This window comes from Canis aureus, chromosome 23, assembly GCF_053574225.1.
Source record: "Canis aureus isolate CA01 chromosome 23, VMU_Caureus_v.1.0, whole genome shotgun sequence".
Taxonomy (NCBI): domain Eukaryota; kingdom Metazoa; phylum Chordata; class Mammalia; order Carnivora; family Canidae; genus Canis; species Canis aureus.
Window position 1 is genome coordinate 18,193,672 of NC_135633.1, and position 14,733 is coordinate 18,208,404.

At 38.4% G+C, this 14,733-nt stretch overlaps 1 long non-coding RNA gene across 1 annotated transcript in view; it reads right to left on the reverse strand.

Moving 5' to 3' along the window:
* Positions 1-759: 759 nt before the first annotated feature.
* LOC144294692 (uncharacterized) overlaps positions 760-14,733 on the reverse strand; it is a 28,232-nt gene continuing 14,258 nt past the window's right edge. The window contains exons 3-4 of the long non-coding RNA XR_013362090.1: positions 7,167-7,311; positions 760-4,481 (exon numbers count right to left, since the gene is read on the reverse strand). This is a non-coding gene — a long non-coding RNA (uncharacterized LOC144294692). The remainder of the gene's footprint in view (positions 4,482-7,166; positions 7,312-14,733) is intronic.

Sequence of the window (14,733 nt, forward strand, 5' to 3'; positions counted from 1 at the left end):
CTCCAGGATCGCGCCCTGGGCCAAAGGCAGGCGCCAAAGTCTGAGCCACCCAGGGATCCCCAGAGCTGATTTTGAGCTGGAATGGAATTGGACAAAAATAGAAGTAAGGAACAATGCAAGGGTCACTTGGTTAACTGATCCTATAAATGATGGCTCTGTTGTTCTAACAGAAAAAACATGTCTTCCTACAGGTATGAAAGAAAAGGACGGTCCAGGGAGTGACCGTACAACTATAAGAAAAGGGAATAAAAAGAATCAATTTTCCCTTTACAAACCTTCATTGGAAGCTTTTGTGGGCTAAACACCAGAGATAAGGCCTTGATGATAAATATCTAGCACCCAAAGGTATCTTAAGACCTAGAATGGGATCCCTGGGTGGCGCAGCGGTTTGGCGCCTGCCTTTGGCCCAGGGCACGATCCTGGAGACCCGGGATCGAATCCCACGTTGGGCTCCCGGTGCATGGAGCCTGCTTCTCCCTCTGCCTGTGTCTCTGCCTCTCTCTCTCTCTCTCTCTGTGATTATCATAAAATAAATTAAAAAAAAAAAAAAAGACCTAGACTGATCTGTCTGAGGTGACTGGATTTTTGTCAAGACATTCCATAATTACTGAAAGCCCACATCCTATACATCCTATGCTAGGACTATTTCAGATATCCAAAACATTTTAGACAACATTTTTCATGAAATTTAATTTTTAAAATAATGATAATCACTACTCATAACTAAGTGAAATTCATTTTTACACTTTGGTAAGATCTTTAAACAATTCAAAACATAGGGGGTTAGGATGCCTGGCTGGCTCAGTCAATATAGTATGAGACTCTTTTTTTTGTTTGTTTTAAAGATTTTATTTATTTATTCATGAGAGACACACAGAGAGAGAGGCAGAGACGCAAGCAGAAGGAGAAGCAGGCTCCATGCAGGGAGCCTAATGGACTCAATCCCGGGTCTCCAGGATCACGCCCTGGGCTGAAGGCAGCACTAAACCACTGAACCACCTGGGCTGCCCAGTATGAGACTCTTGATCTTGGAGTCATGAGTTCAAGCTCGACATTGGGGGTAGAGTTTACTTTAAAAATAAATAAGTTTTCTTGAGCATTATCCTTTCCCAGGTATCTGCTTACTCCTAGGACCACAACAGAAAAATATTTTAAAGTTGGGGGTTAAAAAAAAAAAGACATGGAAGCCAAGAAAAGAGTGATTATGTTCTGAGGCATGTACAAACTGTGCTGCCTCAGGAAACCTTTTATCTCACTGGCCCTCATTTTTTAGTTTTTACCTGTGAAACAAGTAAATAATCCTATCTGGGCTCCCAAAATTATTCTGAGAATCAAATGAGATTGGGAAGTGCTTTGTAATTAGAAAGATCAGAACAAAAATAAGTTGTTATTGGTATTTTAAGGGGAGAACTGAGGAGAAAGGAAAGTAAGAGGGCAAGGAAGGAGAGTTAAAGAAAGTGACAAAATGAGTTTTTGCAGAGCATCCTTCCTAGCAGCTAGAATTCTGCATGTTCAGCATCTTTGTAAGTATGCATCTAAAGCTTAGTATGCAAAAAAAGGTAAAAGACAGTCTTGTACTGAAATTGTCAAATGAAGACCATTTCTCATTGCATTTCTTTTTTTTTTTTCTTATTTTTAAAGATTTTATGTATTCATTTGACAGAGAGAGAGTGAGAGAGAACACAAGCAGGAGGAGCAGCAGAGGGAGAGGGAAAAGCAGACTCCCTGCTGAGTAGGAAGCTCTATAAGGGCTGGATAACAAGGCTCTATCCCAGGACCCTAGGATCATGACCAGAACTGAAGGCAGACACTTAACCCACTGAGCCACCAAGGCACCCCTATTACATTTCTTTTAAATACACTGACTTACAAAAATTGGAGTTCATGCTCTAAACCATATAAACAATTTTATTTTTTTTAAAGATTTATTTATTTTATGATAGACACACAGAGAGAGAGAGGCAGAGACACAGGCAGAGGGAGAAGCAGGCTCCATGCCAAGAGTCCAACGCGGGACTCGATCCAGGGACTCCAGGATCGCACCCTGGGCCAAAGGCAGGCGCCAAACCGCTGAGCCACCCAGGGATCCCCATATAAACAATTTTAAAGATCAACTTCATCAAAGTTTAATTTACAGGAAATTCAATGAGTGTTCACGAAGTTATACAGTCATGTCACACTACCTCAATCAACATACAGATTATCTCCATCAGACCTTTGCAGGTAATCTTTACATGTTCAGCTCTGTGCTACATATGCTCACTGATGTTCTCTCTATCGTTATCAATTAGATTTGCCTTTCCTACTGTTTCATATACATGGAATCATTCAGTAAGTACTTTTTGTGTCTGGCTTTTTTCACTCACTGTAGTGTTTCTGAGATTATTTCCATGAAGCTGAGCGTATAGGTAGTTCCCTCTTTGTTGCTAAATGGCAGTCTGTTACCTGATATACAAATTATTCATTCATCTGTTGGTGAACATTTGGGTCATTTATGGTTTTCGCTATTGTGAATTAAACTGATATGTACATTCCTGTACAAGTTTGAATGTGAATGTATGTTTTCATTTCTCTGGTAAATAGCCAAGAATGGGGACGCCTGAGTGGCTCAGCAGTTGAGCATCCGCCTTTGGCTCAGGGTGTGATCCCAGAGACCGGGGATTGAGTCCCACATTGGTCTTCCTTCATGGAGCCTGCTTCTCCCTCTGCCTATGTCTCTGTCTTTTTCCTGTGTGTCTCTCATGAATAAACAAACAAGCAAACAAATATCTTTAAATAAATAGATAAATAAATAAATAGCTAAGAATGGAATGGTTGATTTATATCGTAAATGTATATGTAACTCTATAAGAAACTGCCTGAATCATTTCTCAAATTGGTTGTACAATTTTATATTCCCATGAGCTATTTATGGGCATTCCACTGTGCATATCTTCACCAACAGTTTGAATTCTCTGTCTTTTAAAGTGTAGAGTGGATGTGTAGTGGTTATGTGATTATGTATGTCATTACGCACTAGTGCATTTCTCCAATGATGAATAATATTGAGCATCTTTTCACGTGCTATTAGCCATTTGTATCATCTTTTGAAAAGTGTCTGTTTCATCCATTTTTAAAATTGGGTTGTTGCCTTACTGCTCTTGGGTTGTAAGATATTCTGGGGACAATTTTTTTTGGTCAGATTTCTGTAATGTGAATATTTTCTTTTAGTCTGCATCTTTTCATTTTCTTAATTTATCTTTCAAAAAGCAGTGTCCTATTTTGATAAAGTTCAATTTATCTATTGTTTCACGAGGTGATTGCACCTCTTGTGTTCTTTTTTTTTTTTCACCTCTTGTGTTCTATATAAAAAATCTTTCCCACTTCAAATTGTAAAGATTTTCTCCTATGTTTTTTCCTAGAAATTTGTAGTTTTAGCATTTATGTTTTGATCTATGGTCCAATTTTGGGGGCAGGTGATGTGAGGTAGTGACTAAAGTCATTTCCTTCTGCATATGGATATCCAGCTAATTAGTACAGTACAATTTTTTTTTAAGTTTATCCTTGACCATTGAATTACCTTGGCCTCTTTGTTGAAAATCAATTGACCAAATATGTGTAGATCTGTGTTTGAATTCTCTACTCTGTTCCATTGATCTATTTATGTGTCTGTGCGGACTACGGCCATACCACCTTGAACGTGCCCAATGTCATCTTGTCTGTGTCTATGCCAGTATCACAACACCTTGATTAATGTACCTTTCTAGTAAGTCTTAAAGTCAAATAGTGTAAATCTTTCAACTTTGTTACTGTTTTTCAAATTTGTTTAGATTATTCTAGGTTATTTGCATTTCAAAATACATTTGGGAAATTCAGCTTGTTAATTTCTAGTTTTAAAAAAGCCCGTTTAGGGGTACCTAGATGGCTCAGTTAGTCTGCCTTTGGTTCAGGTCATGATCTCAGGGTCCTGGGACAGAGCCCCCATCCGGCTCTCTACTCAGCAGGATGTCTGTTTCTCCCTCTCCCTCTGCTTGCTTTTAAATACACTGACTTACCCCCACCTTGTGTGCACACACATGATCTCTTTCAAATAAATAAATAAAATCTTTTTTAAAAAGGCTTTTGGGGCAGCCCGGGTGGCTCAGTGGTTTAGCACCGCCTTCAGCCCAGGGCGTGATCCTGGAAACCCAGGATAGAGTCCCACATCAGGCTCCCTGCATGGAACCTGCTTCTCCCTCTGCCTTCGTCTCTGCCTCTCTCTGTGTCTCTCATGAATAAATAAAATTTTAAAAATAAAAAATAAAAATAAAAATAAAAATAAAAAGGCTTTTAAAGGGGCACCTGGGTCGCTCAGCAGTTGAGCGTCTGCCTTCAGCTCAGGGCGTGATCCTGTAGTCCCAGGATTGAGTCCTGCATCAGATTCTCCTCGAGGACGCTGCTTCTTCCTCTGCCTTTGTCTCTGCCCTCTCTCTGTGTGTCTCTCATGAATAAATAAATAAAATCTGAAAATAAAATAAAAAGTCTTTCGAGATTTTGATAGATAATGCATTTAATTTGCACATCACAAGATGTGGCTAGCTCAGTTGGTGCAGCAATCAACTCTTGATCTTTGGGTTGTGGATTCAGGCCCCATGTTGGGTGTGTAGATTACTTAAAAATAAAATCTTTTTAAAAATTTACACATAAACTTGGGTAAAATTAACATCTTAAAAATATTGAGTGTTTTGATCCTTTAATATGTTATATCTCTCAATTTTTTGGATATTTAAAGAATTTCTCTAACAATATTTTTAGTTTTCAGTGTACAGATTTCACACATATTTTCTTAAATGTATCCCTAAGTATTTCATGTTATATATAACATATATATATATCATTTCCAACTGTTTTTGCTTATATCTAGAAAGACAATTGATTTTTATGTTTTGACCTTCTATCCTACAGTCTTGCTAAGCAAACTTACTAATTTTAGTAGTTTCTTTTCTAAATTCCTTAGAATTTCCTGTGCATATAACCAGATCTTCTGCACATTAAAATGGTTTTACTTTCTTCCCATACTTTAGCCATAGAGTTTTCATAGATTCTATTAGATTGAAAAGGTTCCTTAACATTTCTAGTTTTCTTAAGAGTTTTTAACATAAACAGGATGTTGAATTCTGTCAAATATTTTCCTAGAGCTATTGATACCATCATACGGATTTTCTTCTTTATTCTGTTAAGGTGGTGAATTATATTAATTGATTTTCACATGTTGCTTTCCTAGAATAAACCTCAGTTAGTCTTAATGTATTAACATTAAAAAAAAACATTTTTATATATTGCTGGATCAATTAGCTAATTTTTTGGAGGACATTTGCATCTATCTTCATGAGGGATATTGGTCAGTAGTTTTCTTAAATGGCTTTACCTAGTTTTAATAATAGGGTAAAGCTGGTCTCATAAAATATACTTCTTCCTCCTTTGTTTTCTGAAAGATTTTGGGTAGAACTGGCATTATTTCTTCTTTAAATATTTGGTAGAAATCAGCAGTGAAACTATCTGAGCCCTGAAGATTTCTTTTTCGAAAAATTTTAAATAATGAAGTAAGTTTTAGTAGATATAGGACTATGTAGATTTGGGGGAGAAGTACACCAAATTTTTGCTTTTTTGATAGATTTTTAAAAATTAAAGTACATTTGACATGCGATATTGTGTTGGTTTCAGTTGTACAACACAATGATTTGATAAATATATACATTACAAAATGCTTACCATGATAAAGTGTGGCTACCATCTGTTATCAAAGTTATTACAGGGATGCCTGGGTGGCTCAGTAGTTGAGCATCTGCCTTGGGCTCAGAGTGTGATCCCAGGGCCCTAGGATTGAGTCCCACATCAGGCTCCCTGCATGGCGCCTGCTTCTCCCTCTGCCTGTGTCTCTGCCTCTTTCTCTGTGTCTTTCATGAATAGATAAATGAAATCTTTTAAAAAAAAAAGTTATTACAATATTATCAACTATTTCCCCATGCTGTACTTTTTATTTTATTTTTTTTAAGATTTTATTTATTTATTCATGAGAAAGAGAGAGAGAGAGAGGGAAAGAGGCAGAGACACAGGCAGAGGGAGAAGCAGGCTCCATCCAGGGAGCCTGATGTGGGACTTGATCCCGGGTCTCCAGGATCACGCCCTGGGCTGAAGGCGACGCTAAACCTCTGAGCCACCCAGGCTGCCCCTTGCTGTACTTTTTATCCCCATGACTTACTTATTTTACAACTGAAAGTTTGTATCTCATAATCTTCTTCATCTATTTAACTCATTCTCCCATCCCTACCCCTCTGGTAACTACTAGCTTGTTCTCAGTATTTATGAGACTGTTTCTGTTTGGTTTGTCTCTTTGCTTTGTTTTTAAATTCCATATATAGGTGAAATCATGTGGTATTTGTCTTTTCTTTCTGACTTATTTTACTTAGCCTAGTACCCCTTAGGTCCATCCATGTTATCACAAATGGCAAGAGCTCATTCTTTTTCATGGCTGAGTAATATTCCATTATACATATTCACACAGAAATAGAGAGACTCTACAATTCCTAGCTTTGACATGACTGAAGTCCTCAATTTTCTATCCTGTAAAATATAACAATAGCAATTTTATCATTAGATTGTGGTAAGATCATATATATCAAGCAGTTAGCACAAACCATGCACACAGAGTATGGGAAACTCAACAAGTGGTAATTTGAACTGACACCTCACCAAAGAAGACATACAGATGGCAAATAAGTATATAAAAAGATTCTCAATATCATAGGTCATTAGAGAATTGCAAATGAAAACAATAAGATACCACTGTACACCTATCAGAATGGCTAAGGTAAAAAACACTGACAACACCAAATGATGGTGAGATTGTGAAACAACAGAAATTATTTCTTTTTTTTTTTAATTTTATTTGTTTATTCATGAGAGACACACAGAGAGAGAGAGGCAGAGACACAGGCAGAGGGAGAAGCAGGCTCCATGCAAGGAGCCCAGTTTGGGACTCGATCCCGGGACTTCAGGATCACGCCCTGGGCTGAAGCCAGGCGCTAAACCGCTGAGCCACCCAGGGATCCCAGAAACTCTCTTTCATTGCTGGTGGAAATGCAAAATGGTACAGCCACATTGGAAGACAGTTTGGCAGTTACTTACACAACTAAACACATTCTTACCGGGCAGCCCCGGTGGCACAGCGGTTTAGCGTTGCCTGCAGTCCGGGGTCTGATCCTGGAGACCTGGTATCGAGTCCCGTGTCAGGATCCCTGCATGGAGCCTGCTTCTCCCTCTGCCTGTGTCTCTGCCTCTCTTTGTGTGTCTCTATGAATAAATAAATAAAATCTTTGAAAAAAAATAAAATAAACACATTCTTACCATACAATCCATACAATCCAGCAATTGCATTCCTTGGTAGTTGCCCAAATGAGTTGAAGACATATTTCCAAACAAAAATCTATACATGAACGTTTATGGCAGCTTTATTATATAATTGTCAAACTAGGAAGCAACCAAGATATTGTTCAATAGGTGAATGGATAATTAAGCCACATATGTTCGTGCAATGGTATATTACTCAGCAATGAAAAGAAATGAGCTGTCAAACCACATAAAGACAGAGGAAACAAGTATATGTTGCTAAGTTAAAGAAGCCAACATGAGGGCAGCCCTGGTGGCACAGCGGTTTAGCACCGCCTGCAGCCCAGGGCATTATCCTGGAGGCCCTGGATCGAATCCCATGTCGGGCACTCTGCATGGAGCCTGCTTCTCCCTCTGCCTGTGTCTCTGCCTCTGTCTCTCTCTGCATCTCTATGAATAAATAAATAAAATATTAAAAAGAAAAGAAGCCAACATGAAAAGATTATGTACTATATTTATATGACATTCTGGAAAAGGCAAAACCATGGAAAATGTGAAAATATTAGTGGTTGGCAGGGGCTCAAGGAATGGAGAGAGAGATGAATAGGGAGATTTTTAAGTAGTAAAACTACTCCACATGATACTACTTATATAATAATATAAGGTACATGGCCTTATATATTTGTCAAAACCCATAGAATGTACAACACAAGAAGTGAATCCTAATGTAGACCATAGACTTTTGTTGATAATATATCAATATCAGCTCATCAATTACAACAGAAATACTACATTAATGAAAGATACTAATGATAGAGAAAACTGTATAGGGAGGGGTGAAGAGACAAGTGGAACACTTTGTACTTTCTGTTCACTTTTTCTAAAACTGCTCCAAAGAAAATAAAGTGAATTCAAAAATAAATAGTGGTAAAATTATGTAAGTGGAGAACAAATTGGTGGTTATCAAGGGTTAGAGATGGTAACAAAGAAGGAGGAAAATAAGCTGTGTGACTATAAAGGGGGTGGCACAATGGGGATGTGCTGATAAAATATCTTGATTGCAGTGGTAGTTACACAAATCTATGCATATAATATTACATAGAGCTATGCACAAACATTGCACCAATGTCAATTTCCTGGTTTTAATATTGTGCTGCTTAAGATGTAATAGGGAAACTGGGTGAAGAGTACACAGGATTTCTCTGTATTATTTTTTTAAATTAAGGTACAGGGTTATATTAGCTTTAGGTATATAATACAGTGATTCAACAGTTCTGTACATTATTAGGTGCTCAACACAATAAGTGTATTCTAGGGTGACAGAACATGAGAGACACCCAACTCTGGGAAACAAACAAGGGATGGTGGAAAGGGAGTGGGCAGGGGGTTGGGGTGACTGGCTGATAGGCACTGAGGGGGGCACTTGATGGGATGAGCAGTGGGTGTTATGCTATATGTTGGCAAATCGAACACCAGTAAAAATATATATACAAAAAAAAAAACTCCACAATAAGTGTATTCTTAATCCCCTTCACCTAACTCACCCATTCCCCCTGCCCACTTCCTGTCTGGTAACCACCACCAGCTTGTTCTGTCAATTTAAGAGTCTGTTTGTTTTGTCTCTTTTTTTCCTTTGTTCATTTGTTTTGTTTCTTAAATTCCACATGTGAGTGAAATCCTGCTATTTCTCTTTCTCTGACTGACTTATTTCACTTCGCCTTATGTCTTCTAGACGCACCCATGTTGTTGCAAATGGCAAGATTTTACCTCTTTTTCATGGCTGAGTACTATTCCTTTGAGAGACAGACAGAGAGAGAGAGAGAGAGAGAGAGATGCCTGGGTGGCTTAGTGGTTGAGCATGTGCCTTTGGCTTGGGGCGTGATCCTGGAGTCCAGGATCGAGTCCCATATTGGGCTCCTTGTGAGGAGCCTGTTTCTCCCTCTGCCTATGTCTCTGCCTCTCTCTGTGTGTCTCTCATGAATAATTAAATAAATCTTAAAAAAAAAAAAGGGGAGGGGGACACCTGAGTAGCTCAGCAGCTGAGTGTCTGCCTTTGGCTCAAGGTGTGATCCTACGGTCTGGGATGGAGTCCCACATTGGACTCCCTGCATGGAGCTTGCTTCTCTCTCTGCCTACAACTCTGCCTCTCTTTCTGTGTCTCTCAGGAATAAATGAATAAAGTTTAAAAAAAGGAGAGAGAAATATTTATCCATTCATCTATACGTGGGCCCTTAGGTTGCTTCCATATCATGGTTATTGTAAATAATGCTGCAATAAACATGGGGGTGCATATATCTTTTAAAATTAGTGTTCTCATATTCTTTAAGTAAATACCAAAGAATTTGCTTCTCCTCTCTCTCGCTGCCTGCCGCTCCCCCTGCTTATGCTCTCTCTCTGTCAAATAAATAAATAGAATCTTTAAAATAAATAAATAAATAAAAAATAAAAATACCCGACAAATTGGGGCACCAAGCTGGCTCATTTGGTGGAACATGCAACTCTTAATATCCAAGTTGTGAGTTGCAGCCTGATGTTGGGTGTAAAGATTACTTAAAAATAAAATATAAGGGATCCCTGGGTGGCTCAGTGGTTTAATGCCTCCCTTGGGCCAGGGCGTGATCCTGGAGTCCCGGGATCGAGTCCCACATCAGGCTCCCTGTATAGAGCCTGCTTCTCCCTCTGCCTGCGTCTCTGCCTCTCTCTCTCTTTCTCATGAATAAATAAATAAAATATTTAAAAATAATAATAATAATAAAATAAAAAATATTTTTTAAAAACATAAATAAAAATATAAATAGTGGCAAGCTAAAAAGTTTCATAAATCTAAGTAAGGACTTATATCCAGAATATATAAAGAATTCCTATAAATCAGTTTGTTTTTTTTTTTTAAAGACAGACAACTCAAATTTAAAATTTTTATTTTTTTATTTTTTATTTTTTCAATTTAAAAATTTTAAAAGACTGAGGAGCCTGGGTGGCTCAGTTGGTGGAGTGTTTGACTCTTGATCGCGAGCCTGCGAGTTCAAGCCCCACACTCGGTATAAAGATTGCTTAAAAATAAAATCTTTTAAAATACGTGCAAAAGACTTAAATAGACATCTCACTTAAGAGAAAAACAAAATGGACAATAAACTTATAAAAAGATGTTCAACATCATTAGCCATCAAAGAAATGCAAATTAAAACTACCATTAGGTAGCATTACTCACCAAGGAACATCTAAAATTTAATGATTGACAACACAAAGGGTTGGTTATGATGTGGAACAACTAGAACTCTCATGCTTTGCAGGTAGGGTGTAATTTGGTACAATCATTTAGGAAAAATGTTTGGCAGTGCCTACTAAAACTAAGCATACATATGACCCTGGATAAATACCGTAAAGAAATTAATGCTTATGTCCATCAAAAGACAGGCATGATGATATTTATGCAGTTTTCTTTTTAATTGCTCAAAACTGGAAATGACCCAAATACCCATTATAGAAAGAATAAAAAAATTTCATACAATGGAATGCTACACTGCAACAAAAGACAGACCATTGATACACACACAATATGGATAAATCTCCCTGATAATGCTGAATAAAAGAAATCACACACAAAACCATATATATGACTCCACTTAAATTAAAAAGCATGCAAAGCTAATCAATGGTTGTAGAAGTCAGAATAGCATCTACCCCTGGAGGAGATACTAACAGAGAGAGGCCACAAGGAACCTTCTGGAATAATGAAAATGTTTTCTATTTGTCTAGATAGTGGTTACAACAATTATTAACACACATGCAAAAATTACCTAATTTCTTCACTTAAGATTTGTGTACCCATTATATATGTTATACTTCAGGGTGCCTGGGTGGCTCAGTCTGTTGCTCTCTGCCTCTGGCCCAGGTCATGATCCCAAGGTTCTGGAATCAAGCCTCACATCAGCCTCCCTCCTCAGCAGGAGCCTGCTTCTCCCCCTGCTTGTGTTCTCTGCTTCTCTCCTCTCTCTCTCTCTCTCTCTCCCTTAAATAAATAAAATCTTTATATATAATACTTCAATAAAAATTTTTATTTATTTAAATTTATTTATGATAGTCACACACAGAGAGAGAGAGAGGCAGAGACATAGGCAGAGGGAGAAGCAGGCTCCATGCACCGGGAGCCCGACGTGGGATTCGATCCCGGGTCTCCAGGATCGCGCCCTGGGCCAAAGGCAGGCACCAAACCGCTGCGCCACCCAGGGATCCCTGAATAAAAATTTTTAAAAGAGGGATGCTCAGTGGTTGAGTGTCTGCTTTCAGCTCAGGGCATGATCCCGGAGTTCTGGGATTGAGTTCCACATCGGGCTCCCTGCAGAGAGCCTGCTTATCCTTCTGCCTATGTCTCTGCCTCTTTCTGTGTGTCTCTCTCATGAATAAGTAAATAAATCTTTTAAAAAAAATTTTTTTAATTAAAAAAAAAACAATAACATTTGCCAACCTCAAACATAACCAACTAGAAAATATAACAAGAAATCAGATATGATTCACTATAACACCATAAAATCATAATAATTAAAAACATGCATCAATGTCATTGGCTCAGAAACAGGCAAATAGGAAAATGGAACAGAACCAAAAGCTATAACCTGGATCCTTATATGAATGAGGATTTCATATATAACAAAGTGGACACCCCAAAGTAATGGGGAGAGTATAAGTTGTGTAGTGGGTAGTTTTGGAAAAACAGGCTCTTTATAAAGAAAGAAATAAAACTGGCTCCCTACCTCACACCGTATATGTAAGTGGCTCCCAGAAAGATCAAAGACATCAATTTGAAAAGCACATTTCTAACTAATAGAAAAAATGTAAGAGAATTTTTTTTTTTTTTTTACTTAGAGAAAGGGAAAGGTTTTTGAAACTGAAAACCAAAAATGTGTCTACATGAAAGTAAGGATTTATGTCCAATAAAAAGTAATATAGACAAGGTCAATAGATAAGTAGCAGACTCTGTAAAGATATTTATCACATCTAAAACTCACAGAGGGGATCCCTGGGTGGCGCAGCGGTTTGGCGCCTGCCTTTGGCCCGGGGCGTGATCCTGGAGACCCCGGATCGAATCCCACGTCGGGCTCCCGGTGCATGGAGCCTGCTTCTCCCTCTGCCTGTGTCTCTGCCTCTCTCTCTCTCTCTCACTGTGTGCCTATCATAAATAAAAAATAAAAATTTAAAAAAATAAAAAAAATAAAACTCACAGAGGATTATTATTGATTATATGTGTGGAATTTCTTTTTTTTTTTTAAGATTTATTTATTTATTCATGAAAGACAGAGAGAGATAGGCAGAGACATAGGCAGAGGGAGAAGTAGGTTCTTGCAGAAACCCGATGTAAGACTTGATCCCAGAACTCCAGGATCTCGCCCTGAGCCAAAGAGATGCTCAACTGCTGAGCCACCCAGGCATCCCTATGTGTGGAATTTCTAAAAATCTGTAGAAAAAAGACCCAAAAGTAAAATGGGAAAATGTTATTATTATAAGGCAATTCATAGGAGGATTGAGTTACAAAATGAGACAAAGAAATGATCAAGGTCACTATTAATTGGTGAATCATAAAACAATGAAATACTATTTTTATTCTATTAGAATGACCAAATAGATAAAACTGTATAATACCAAGTATTTACAAGTATGCTAGAAAATTGGCACTCTTGTGCATGGCTCATGAGAGTATAAACTGGTGAGAGTATAAACTGGAAAATAATCTGTTAGTATTTCACAAAATTAAATAATACCTACACACTATAAGCCTATACTCCTGGTCCTAAGGTTTATATTTCAGAGTTTATTCTTCATGGCTTTTTGTTGTTGTAGGGGGAAGTAGGAGGTAACCCAGATATCTATCACTAGAGCACCAGAAAAGATAAAAGTAGTAAATTCACACCATGGAACACCAAGCTGCAGTTAAAAGCAACAATCTCTATGTACCTATCCATAGCAATATGGACAGATCTTTGAAAACACACTGCTGTGTGAAAAAGGAAGCAACTCAATGAAATTTATAGCATAATGACATTGATGTAAATAACATGCCCAGGGACACCTGGGTGGCTCAGTGGTTGAGCGTCTGCTTTCGGCTCCAGGCATGATCCTGGGGTCCTAGGATAGAGTCCCACATCAGGCTCCCTGCATGGAGCCTGCTTCTCTCTCTGCCTACATCTCTGCCTCTGTGTGTGTGTGTGTCTCTCATGAATAAATAAAATCTTTAAAAAAAATTTTTTTTAAATGACAAGTCCATACACATGCCACTTCTGACCATAACATGGTAACGACAGGAATAGACCTCTCACTGTAAACAACTATAAAATTGGACAGAATATAAAGGGTAAAGGAAAAGAAAAAGACAATGTAAGACTATGATCCCTAAGAGAAAGGGACCTTACAAAGTGAGCCCCATGCTTGTCACTTACCTGTCCGAGAATAATTCTCACCTAGAGTTCACAGAACTAAGTTCGGGCAGAACCCCCAGGGTCCTGCTGAAATGAGGAGGCAGAAACAAGAGTTCAAGACAGATGAAATTACTAGAATCTTTGGGATAAAATTTCATGGAGGAAGGAGCTTCATAGAGATGACCCCTGGAAGTCTGTATAGTGGTCTCCCATTATAAGTAAACTGGTCTTACTGTATGAAACCATTGAAGTCTTGCCGGATGGAAGCTTCTAGAAGCTTAAGAATGGAATAGAGATACTAGAGATCAAGCAGTCTGGGGGTTACTGGAGCTTTAGCTTTGACAAAGCTAAGGAATCTCACTAACACCCTTTGGACCTCAGCTGAAACACTAGAAAGGCTGTGCCTTAGGTATATGGACCATGTCTTTTTTTTTTTTTTTTTAAGATTTTATTTATTTATTCATGAGAGACACAGAGACAGGCAGAGACAGAGGGAGAAGCAGGCTCCATGCAGGGAGCCTGACATGGGACTCAATCCTGGGTCTCCAGGATCATGCCCTGGGCTGAAGGCGGCACTAAACTGCTGAGCCACCCAGGCTACCCAAGGACCATGTCTTAATGAAAAACCAACAGTAGATTCACCTTAAAATCTAAAAACAAACCCTCACAGTTGTCTACTGTGCTTTTAGGAAATGTACATGGGGGATACCTGGGTGGCTCAGTGGTTGAGTGTCTGCCTTCAGCCCAGGGCGTGATCCTGGAGTCCCAGGATCGAGTCCCACATCAGGCTCCCTGCATGGAACCTCTTTTCCCTCTGCCTATGTCTCTGCCTTTCTCTCTCTGTATCTCTCATGAATAAATTAATAAAACCTTAAAAAAAAAAAGGAAATGTACATGGAAGAAATTAGCAGTAAAGGGGTATCATGTCTGCAACTTAATCTCAAACTTTTTGAAAATATATGCAAAGAGAATGGTA